We start from the raw sequence: 11,826 nt of genomic DNA, 5'->3' as shown, positions 1-11,826 counted from the left end.
ATTAAAATACCAAGGGTTAAAGACAAAGAGAGAAACTTAAAATCAGCAAGAGAAAAACAGTTACCTACAAGGGAGCTCCCATAAGACTGTCAATTGATTTCTCAAAAGAAACATTGCAGGCCAGAAGGGAGCAGCACCTGCTATTCCTGGAATAGCCTACCTACCCCATACCTTAAGTCTAGCTTCAAAAACACTATCATTCAGGGCCAAACTCAAAGGCAAGGGAAAACCCCTTCATCTACTCTGTGTAAGGCCTCAACAGCCAGAATAAAGAATCTCTTCTGTTTTAATCCTCTGCACACCCCCAGTCATATTACTTACTACATCAGACATAGTATGGTTATTCATGTATGTAACTCCCCCCTGGCTCACAGACTGTGAATTTCTTGAGTATACATAGTTTTATTCAACTCTCTTTTCCAAAAATCCAGCCTAGGCCTTCACAATTACTCACTGCTCATTGAAAAAGAAGATATTAAGCGAATGACTGCATATATTTTCCAAATACTCTCATCACTTGGAGATAGGATTTAGTTTATTCAGGAGTTCAGCCATGATCCAGAAGAATAGCTTCTTTCATTTTTGATTTGTCAAAGACATTAATTCTTTCTGTTAATATTAAGGTTTATATTTGGGAAAGATTTTGCTCTCAAGCATGTTTTATTATTGTTTTTGTTTTTCTTTCTTTTTTCTTATTTTCAGCTGTGAGCAAGGCTCTCTAGAGGCCAAATACATGCAAAGTGTTCCTGAAGATCTCATATGTCTACATCTGTTTTCATATTGCCACCGTACTCTTATTACTAACCGAGCTTTCATGAGGTAGTGTAGAAGACATTATTGATTTGATGCTCCCTTCCACATCCCATTGACCAACATCTGGGTTCACTTATGCTGGGCTCAACAGCATTTCATATCTGACAAGTGCCCAGATCAAGTGCCTACATCTTTTTGTTTCTCTACCTGTGGCTTTTCTCAGATTTATAGGTGTTTGCTCAGCCCAGGACCAAAGTGGCTTCAGGTGCTACATTCAGTTCCCAAGGGGCAAATTTGAACAGTGATATAAATGGGTAAAACATACCCCAGCTTCCCAGTCCTTCAGAGAGACAATACCACGACGTGTTACCACCGGTTCTTCAGAGCTCCCGAGAGCTCCCCAGTGGGACTGAGCCTCCGTTGCCTGAAGCAGTAACCCAGCCAGTAACAGCTTGTACGGCTTTTCTGCCTTCTGTTTCTCCTTCCCTTGCAATCTTCCACTCACTCTCCCGTGCTGCCTTTGACCACTTCCCACATAAGCGACCCCTACTCAAATTGCTTTGGGGGAAACTAACATTAAGAGGGGTAATCTTTTGAGGATGTAGTGTCCAGATAGTTCAGAATGTCAACAAAACCAGGAAGTGCAACAAGAAAGCCACATTTTAGAGCAAATAAGGCCATAAAGATCATGTTGTCTTACTTATTCTATCTCCTTCTTTTTTCCCTCAGAAACCCCTGGCTATCCTGGTTTATTTATGTGCAATTCTTTGTTCCCCTGTTACTTGACTGAAGTGAAATGGTGTTGAATTTTTCCAAATTCACTATATAGGCAGGCAAAAGAAAAATGCAGACCAAACACAAGTCATCATAAAAGCATAAAACTTGACAGCCCTGGCCGGTTTTGGTCAGTGGTTAGAGCGTCAGCCTGCAGTCCAGAGAGACCTGGGCTTGGTTCCCGCTAAGGGCACGTACCTCGGTTGTAGTTTGTTCCCGGCCCTGGTTGGGTCGTGCGGGTGGCAACCACTCGATGTGTCCCTTTCACATTGATGTTTTTCTCTCTCTCTTCCTCTCTCTCCCTCCCACTTTATCTGAACAAAAAAATGGAAAAAAATGTCCTTAGATGAGGATTTTAAAAAAAGCATAAAACTTGACAAATTTGCTTTATTAGTTGCCAGGGCTGCTGGGCAGGGCACCACAGACTGGGTAGCTTACACAACAGGAATCCACTGTCTCACAGTTTGGGAAGCAGGAAGTCGAGATCAAGGTGCAGCAGGTGGGTCCCTGCTAAGGGCAGGGAGGGAGAATGAGCTCCAGGCCTTTCTCTTTGTTGTGTAGTAGACGGCTGTCTTTCACAGGTGTCTCTTCACATGGTCTTTCCTCCATGTGTGCCTACCTCTTCGTCCAAAATTCTCCTTTTATAAGGACTCCAGTCGTATTGGATCAAGGCCCACTCTAACGACTTCAGTTCAACTTGACTATTCTGTAAGGACCCTACCTCCAAATACAGTCACATTTTGAGGTCTTGGAAGTTGGGACTCGAACATATCTATGTGAGGGCACACAATTCGATTATAACTGTTTCCGACACAGATTCCTTATGAAACTAGAGTGAGGTGTGGCCTTATACAAACACAGATCGCTTCCAGCCCGGGTTCTCTCCTTCATCCCAGCCCGATCTAGCTCGCTGAGGGCCAGTCCTACAGCTGGGGTAAAGATCAGCAATCTGTTAATGTATGAGGGTTTAAGTTTTAGTCTTTTTTGCAGCACATTAAACATTCTTAGAAAAGGTTCACATTCTTGTGCCTTGAACACTATTTTTAGTGTCAGTATAATATAGTTCTAATTAACACATACTGTTAAATGCAATACCCTCCCTAGATAAACATTTTGACATACTACTGTATACTACTGCACAACTATTAAATAGACATCTTTAGAGATATAGTTTGTTTTTCTCACGTATGTAAATGTTTTCTCCTAAGACACTCAGAATTAAAATCACCTGGTTTGAAGCACATGTCATTGAGAAGGCAATTGACAGATTTTTTTTTTCAAAAAGACTATACCAGCTTCATCTCCTAAGAACGCTGCACAAGTGAATTGTTTTCCACATCCCGAGATATCATCAATTTATTTTTCTAACTTTTGCAAATTCAATGAAAAATAAATATTTTATCTCTATTTTAATTTGCATTCCTGTAATTAAAGGGGGAAGGAGGAGGGGCTTATTTTACTTATTTATTCTTCATTTCTTTTTCTCCCATTGGCTGCCTTTTTATAACTTTTGCTCATTTTATAATAAGTTTTTAGACATTTTCCTATTTATTTATAAGATCTTATTAGATTTGTGTTTGTGAATTATTTTCCAGTTTACTTCTTTTTTTTATGTTCAACTATTTGTAGAATATATTTTATGTGTAACATGAGTTAGGAATCAAACTTTTCCCACCAACTGGAGAGTTAATTGTTCCCAAACCACTCTTTCTTTGCTGACTTCATCAAAAACACACAATTTTATGTCCAAACCCTCTATCTTTTAAAATTAATTTTCTCTTTCTACATAAATCAAACTATGTCAATTATTAATGCTTTAAAATATTTGTTATATCTGCCCGGGCTGGTTTGGCTCAGCAGTTGGAGAGTCGGCCCACGGACCAGAGAGTCCCAGGTTCCTTTCCCGCTAAGGGCACGTACCTCGGTTGCATTTTGTCTCTGGCCCTGGTTGGGGTGGTGTGGGTGGCAACCAGTCAATGTGTCTCTCTCATGTTGATGATCTTTTTCACATCGATGTTTCTCTCTCTCTCTCTCTTCCCTCTTCTCTCCCTCCTGCTCTGTCTAAAGATAAATGCAAAAAATGTCCTTGGGTGAGAGAACAAATCCTTAATATTTGTCTTTACCTGTTTAAATTTCCTTGGCTATTTTCCTGCCTCTTCTCTTCTAAATAAACTTTAGAATCAGCTAATCAAATTCCTTTTGTGTTTTGACTGAAATAATTTTCTTTATATAGATTTATTTGTCCAAAAACACAATCTTTTCCCCCATTGAATTTTCTTCTCAAAAATCAACTGATCATAAAGGGTCAGTTTATTTCTGTAGCCTGTTATTATACTGTTTGATAACTGTAGTCATGTAGAAAGTCTTGAAATCTGACAGCATAACGTCCTCAACGTCACACTTTCTTTTCAAGAACGGTTTGGTTCTCCTAGGTTATTTGCATTTCCGTGTAAATTGTAGAACCAGCTTTCTAATTGCTTCAAAAAGCCTTATTAGGATTTTGATTGGGATTGCATGAATTAGTCAATCAATTTGGAAAGAGTTGATGACTTAATAATATCGAATTTTCCAATCTACAAATGTTTCAATACATTTCAATTTTCTTCAATCACTGCCAACAAGTTCTGTGGTTTTCAGTGTAAAAATCTTGCAGTTGTTAAATTTAATAGATTTCCCCCCCCCCCATTATCCTAAATTTCTTAATGTTACTATATATGGTGCTTTTAAATTTTACTTCCAATTATTTTTGTGAATGGTTTATAAAAATCTAATTGATTTTTTATATGGTGTGGATCTTGTATCCTGTGATTTTGCTGGATTCACTTACTACTAGGCTTAATATTTATTTTGCAGGTCTCTTTGGATTGCCTAGGAATATGATTATGAGATCTGTAATTGAAGACAGTGTGTTTAACATAGCTATTATATATGTTATATATATTATATTCCTTACTTCATTAACAATGACCTCCAGGGAAATGGTGGGAAGGAAACTCTTGTTTCTGATTTTAGGAGAAAATTGTTAAATATTTCACCATTATATATAATATTAGCTATAGGATTTTTGTAGACCTATTTTATGAGAATAGGGACTTTTGCTTCTATTCATAATTATGTGATTTTTCTCTTGTATCATGAATGGGTGTTAAATGTTTTCCTGTTTTTTTTCTATATCTTTCAAGAAAATCATATAATTGTCTCCTTTATGTGTTGTTCAGTGAATAACATTGGCTCTTGAATGATAAATCAATTTTACATTCCTGAAATAAACTCCACATGTATTTTGGGTTTTTTAAGTTATTTAATAACTTATATTTATTATTAGATAGTTTAAACATATTATAAATTTTAATATTTAAAATCCTTTCACTAATTAATTTTTTATTAATCAATGTATTTATTTTTGTCACAGATATTTCTCCTTTGTTCCCCATTGAAACCCCTCCCTGCTCCGTCAACCCCTCCTTCACTAGACAGTTGTCTGTATCTATTGGTTAAGCATATAGGCATATAAGTCCTATGTTTTATCTCCTCCTGCACACCCTCCTCCCTTCCTGTGAGTTTCATCAGTCTGTTCTCTACTTCCATGTCGCTGCATCTATTTTGTTCTTCTGCTTATTTTGTTATTACATTCCACAAATAAGTGAGATCACGTGACATTTGTCTTTCTCTGATTGGCTTATTTCGCTTAGCATAATACTCTCCAGCTACCTCCATGTCTTATCAAAGGATAAGAGATCTTTCTTTCTTACAACTGCATAGTATTCCACTGTGTATATGTACAACAGCTTTTAAATCCATTTATCTATTGATGGATACTTGGGCTGTTTCCAGATCTTAGCAATTGTAAATAACACTGCTATGAACATAGGGGTGCATATATTCTTTCTGATTGGTGTTTTAGGCTTCTTAGGGTATATTCCTAGAAGTGGGATCACTGGGTCAAATAGCAGTTCCATTTTTAATTTTTTGGAGAAATTCCATATTGTTTTCCATAGTGGCTGCCCCAGTCTGCATTCCCACCAGCAGTGTACCAGAGTCCCCTTTTCTCAACATGCTCACCAGCACTTGTTGTTTGATGATTTGTTGATGACGGCCATTCTGACAGATGTAAAGTGATACCTCATAGTCATTTTAACTGGCATCTCTCTGATGATTAGTGACATTGAGCATTTTTTCATATGACTCTTGGCCATTTGTATGTCCTATTTGGAGAGGTATCTATTTAGGTCTTCTGCCCATTTTTTTGTATTCCTTTTGTTGAGTTGTATGAGTGAGTACTCTATATATTTTGGAAATTAACCCCTTATCTGATGTATCATTGACAATTATGTTCTCACATACAATGGGTTCCCTTTACATATTGATGCTTGTTTCTTTTACTGTGAAGAAAATTTTTAGTTTGATGTAATCCCATTTATTAATTTTTCCTTTGTTTCTCTTGCCCCAGATGATGTATCAATGAAAGTTCTGCTGCTGTGTGTGATGTCTGAGATTTTACTGCCTACATTTTCTTATAGGATTTTTATGGATTCACATGTTAGATTTAAGTATTTTATCCATTTTGTGTTTATTCTTGTGTGTGATGTCAATTGGTGGTCCAGTTTCATTTCTTTGCATGTAGTTGTCAAATTTTCCCAACACTATTTTTTTTGTTGTTGTTGTTCAGATAGAGCGGAGGAGGGGGAGAGAAACACCAACGTGAAAGGGACACATTGAGTGGCTGCCACCCGCACAACCCAATCAGGCCCGGGAACAAACTGCAACTGAGGTACATGCCCCTAGTGGGAACCGAACCCGGGTCTCTCTGGACCGCAGTTCGACGCTCTAACCGCTGAGCCAAACTGGCCAGGGCCCCAACACCATTTTTAAAGACTCTGTATACTCTATTGATTGCGTGCTCTTGCCATCACTGTCAAATATTAATTGAGCATAATGTCTTGGGTCAATTTTTGGGTTCTCTGTTTTGTTTCATTGATCTATATGCCTGTGCTTATGCCAACACCAAGTTGTTTTGATTGCGATGGCTTTGTAGTATAACCTGTATTAGGTAGTATGATCCCTCTTACTTTGTTCTTCTATTTCAATATTTCTGTGGCTCTTCAGGGTCTTTTTTGGTTCCATATAAACTTTTGGAGTATTTGTTCTAGTTCTGTAAAATATGTCCTTGGTATTTTAGTGGGGATTGCATTGAATCTATAAATTGCTTTGAGTAGTGTGAACATTTTAATGATGTTAACTCTTCCAATCCATGAACAAAATTTACACTTCTACTTTTTTTGTTTTTAATAATTTTTCTTTATTGATTTTTAGAGAGAGAAAGAGAAACATTGATGAGAGAGAACATCAATTGTCTGCCTCCTGCACACCCCCCACTGGGGATCTGGCCCACAATCTGGGTGTGTGCTCTGACCCAGAATTGAACTGGTGACCTCTTGGTGCATGGGTCGATTTTCAACCACTGAGCCACACTGGCTGGGCATTGCTTCCACTTTTTTATATCATCTTTCTTTTTTTTTCAATGTCCTGTAGTTTTCTGAAAACAGGTCCTTTACTTCTTTAGTTAAGTTTATTCCTAGGTATCAGAATATTTTGTTGCAATGGTAAATGTGATTTTTTTTTCTTTGTTTCACTTTCTGTGTGTTCATTATTGGTGTATAAAAATGCCAACAATTTCTGGATGTTAATTGTGTATTCTGCCACTTAGCCAAATTCATTTATTAAATCTAGTAGTTTTTTGATGAGTCGTTAAGGATTTTCTATGTACAATATTATGTCATCTGTGAATAACGACAGTTTCACTTTTTACTTTCTAATTTGGATGCCTTTTATTTGTACTTCTTGACTTATTGCTGAGGCTAAGACTTCTAGTACTATGTTGAATAAGACTGGTGAAAATGAGCATCCCTGTCTCATTCCTGTTTTTAAGGGAAATACTTTTAGTTTTTGCCCATTGAGTATGATATTGGCTGTAGGTTTGTCATATGTGACCTTTGTTATGTGAGGTATAAAATCTTTCTATTCCCACTTGGCTGAGATTTTCTTTTTTCAAAAATGGGTGCTGGATCTTGTCAAATCCTTTTTCAGTATCTATTAATATGATCATATAATTTTTATCTTTCATTTTGTTTATGTGGTATATCACATTTATTGATTTATGAATATTAGACCAGCCTTGCATCTTTGGGATAAATCACACTTGGTTGTGAAATATAAATTTTATAATATATTGCTGGATCCTATTCACTAAAATTTTGTTGAGGATTTTGGCATTTATGTTCATCAGGAATATTGACCTCCAATTTTCTTTTTTTAATAGAGTCTCCATCTTGTTTTGGAATTAGGATTATGCTGGCCTCATAAAAAGAGGCTTGAAGTCCTCCATCCTCTTAAAATTTTTGGAATAGTTTGAGGATAACAGGAGTTAGATCTTCTTTGAATGTTCGGTAAAACTCCCCTGTAGAGCCATCTGGACCAGAGCTTTTGTTTGCTGGGATTTTATTGATTACTTCTTCTATTTCCTTAATTGTTATTGGTCTGTTTATGTTTTCTGACTCTTCCCAGTTGAGCTATGGAATAGTATATGAGTCTAAGAATTTGTCCATTTCACCTAGGTTGTCGAATTTGTTGGCATATAATTGTTCATAATATTTTCTTACAATCCTTTTGTATTTCTGTGGTGTCTGTTGTTACTTCACTTCTTTCATTTATGATTTTATTCATTTGGATTCTCTCTCTTAGTTTCTTGGTGAGTCTGGCTAAAAGTTGTTCAGTTTTGTTTATCTTTTCAAAGCACCAGCTCTTGGTTATATTGATCTTTTATATTATTATTAATGTTTTTTTAGTCTCTATGTCATTAATTTCTGCTCTAATTTTCATTATTTCCTGTCTTCTACTAATTCTAGGTTTTTCTTTTTGTTCTCTTTCTAAATCTTTAAGTTGTTGGGTTAGATAGTTTATTAGAAATTTTTCTTCTTTATTAAGGTAGGCCTGTATTGCTATAAACTTCCCTCTCAGGACTGCTTTCGCTGTGTCCTATAAATTTTGTATTGTTTTGTGTTCATTTTCATTACTTTCCAGGAAGATTTTTATGTATTTCTTGATCTCATTGGTAACCCATTCATTGTGTAATAACATGCTATTTATCTTCCATGTGTTTTAATGTTTTTGAGTGTTTTTATTGTAATTGATTTCTAGTTTCATGCCATTGTGATCTGAGAAGATGCTTGATAAGATTTCAATCTTCTTGAATTTGTAGAAACTTACTTTGTGTCCTAACATGTGATCTATTTTTGAGAATGTCCCATACGCAATTGAAAAGAATGTATATTGTGCAACTTTGGGAAGAAATGTTCTGTAAATTTAAACTAAGTCCAACTGATCTAGTTCGTCATTTAAGGACTTTGTTTTCTTGTTAATTTTTTGTCTAGAAGATTTATCCAGTAGTGTCAATGGGCTGTTAATGTCACCCACTACAATTATATTGCTATTGATCTCTCCCTTGAAGTCCTCCAGAAGTTTTTAAATATATTTCAGTGCTCTTATATTTGGTACATATATGTTTAGCAGGGTTATATTCTCTTGTTAGATTGATCCTTTTAATATTATATAGTGACCTTCTTTGTCTCTTATTATGGCCCTCATTTTGAAAGCTGATATATTTTTTAGGTGTATTTTGGTCTGGTCTGCGATTGACCTGTTTTCTTTATTTTCATATATGTGTATATATATATATATTTTTTTTCCTCTCCCTCTTCCAATTTGTTTGACCTCATGCTTTCTAGTATTCTTTGTTCTCTGTGTGTGTGTGTGTGTGTGTGTGTGTGTGTGTGTGTGTTATTTGTTTATCTGTGTGTCTTTTAGTTTTGTTGTTGAGGCAGTTTCTTTTATTATTGTTGATGATGATATTTTTTGGGGGGTTATTTTTGGTTTTGCTTTGGTTTGTTCTGTCAACATCTACATAATTGTTGGCAAAACAGGGTCAATAGGGTTGGGGTTGAGATTCATAATTAACAACCTTGAGGACTGAGTACAAGCAGACAAAAGAATTCAAGACCCAAATTCAACAGGAGAGCCCACATAACCCACACAAGAGTCATTCCAAGGGCACCCAGCTCAAAAGATCAAGGAGACTGTACCACTAGGTCCCACAAGAAGGCTACCACATCAAGACTAGGAGGCAGAGCAGTCTTATCGGTTATACACTGACCTGCCTGTGCATCCCAGCATTCCTCCCCTGGCCCTAAACTACCAGACTGCTAAACTGCTAAGACAAAGAAACTACCTTCAAATGAAAGAAAAGGAGGAATCACCAGAAAAGGAACTATGTGAAATAGACACAAGCAGTTTATCTGATAAAGAATTCAAAGCAATGGTTGTAATGATGCTAAAACAACTTAGTAAGAACTACAAGCAACTTAATGAGAACAACACCAGCATAAAAAAAAAAAAAAAAAAAATAGAAGCTATGAATAAAAATCAAGAGGCAAGGGGGAATGAAGAATGACACAGATGATATAAAAAAAATACCTCGGAAGGATTCAATAGTAGATTTGAAGAAGCTTAATACCGAACCAGTGAGTTAGAAGACAAGGTAGAAAAAAAAAAACCCAATTAGAGCAGCAAATGGAAAAAAAATTAAAAAGCAAAGAAGAGTTTAAAGGACATTTGGAACAACCTAGATGTAACAACATTTACATCATACGGGTACCAGAAGGAGAAAAATTGGAGAAAAGAATGGAGAACCTGTTTGAAGAAATAATGACAGAAAATTCATGGAGCCATACAATCATGATTATGTGATTTTCTGCATGAATATTGTACTTCAATAAAAATGTTAATTTTTTTAAAAGTTGATTTCTCCTTAAGACCTTTCTATCCACTTCATCTAAAGTTGCACCCTCCCCCCATCCTTCCTACCTCCCTTTCCTGCTGGACTTTTTTTGAATGCATCACCTTCAGATAGCTGTGTTTGGTTTCCTCCAGGAGACTGTGAGACAAATATCTCAGTGTAAGCAGTTGGTTTGGGAGGTGATACGAAGAGACATAGGTAGACGAGTAGGGAAGTGGAACAGGGGCCGGCAAAGGAGCAACTGGAGATGTGAAACCTAGGAAGTTGTATCATGGAAGTAGAGAAGGAAAGAGTAATTCCCACATATGACACAGGTCGAAATCTGACTTTTAAACAAGTCTTTGGAGCCAGAGGACTGGAGAACTCAACTAAGGCATTAAAGATTGCTGATCAGAGCAAAGGGGGGTGAAAAGAAGCAGTAGAAGGAAAATAGTAAATGGAAAAACAAAAGCTTGTTAGAGCGTGTTAAATAAAGCTACTATGAAACCAACACAGTTGTTTATACTTGACCATTTTGGCAAAGTGGATAAAAGTCTAAAATGTTTTCCATATTAAAACTAAGAGGGCTCTCAGGGGCTTTATTGGTCCCTGCCCCTTGTCTTTCGGCAAGTCAAGTATGCTATCTATTTATAGATGTGTTAGCTGGGGCTCACAGAGTGATTTATCTGATAGTTTGTAAGGTATGAAATATACCCCCATCTAAACATCACCACTGTGTTTTTTTCTACCCTTTTATCCTTCCTATTCAAAGAGAGAGAGAGAGAGAGAGAGAGAATATTGTTTACTAATAATTGATTTGGGGGTCTATGCTATGTTGCTTATTAAATTTCACACCTCTTTATTTTTTGTGTGTAAATGCTAATTCTGGACTTAGGATTTTCAGTGAAAATAGTCATATGTGACAAACGTCAGAAATGGATTTCCAGGTATATCAATTCTAGGCTACATTAGGGATTAAGTGTTGTTATATAAAGTTGCTTTAGAGGCTTAAAAAAAAATCTACAGAAACCTCTTTTAAAATTAAATAATAAGTAGGATCCAATATATAAAACAGTGTCCCAGTATAGTAAAGTATTATTTTATTAATATAAATGTATTTTTGCATTGTATTTTTTAAAATCACTTATGAAGTTGTTTCAATAAACACAATTCAAAATTGGGATAATGTCAGCAAGTTGAAGATGAGTTTGCACCTAATGCCTGCCATGGCTTTTGCTTACTCAGCTTGGAGAAAGTCCATGTTCACATAGACAAGTAGTTGCAAATGGTACTTGTTCTTTTAAAACAACTTACCTTGCATTATCACAATCCCCAATAGCTGTGTAGAGGTGGCCAAAAACGGTTTATCCTGAGGACTGCACAAAAAGGGTATTAACTTGGAAGTACAAGATAATAAACTGTGTGGTTCCCATATTAAAATTTGCTATATTTTAAAATGCAAGTTGGTT

The sequence above is a fragment of the Molossus molossus genome, unplaced genomic scaffold, assembly GCF_014108415.1.
Source record: "Molossus molossus isolate mMolMol1 unplaced genomic scaffold, mMolMol1.p scaffold_m16_p_9, whole genome shotgun sequence".
Lineage (NCBI taxonomy): Eukaryota > Metazoa > Chordata > Mammalia > Chiroptera > Molossidae > Molossus > Molossus molossus.
The sequence above is the reverse complement of the archived record's forward strand: the minus strand, read 5'-3'. Positions refer to the sequence as shown.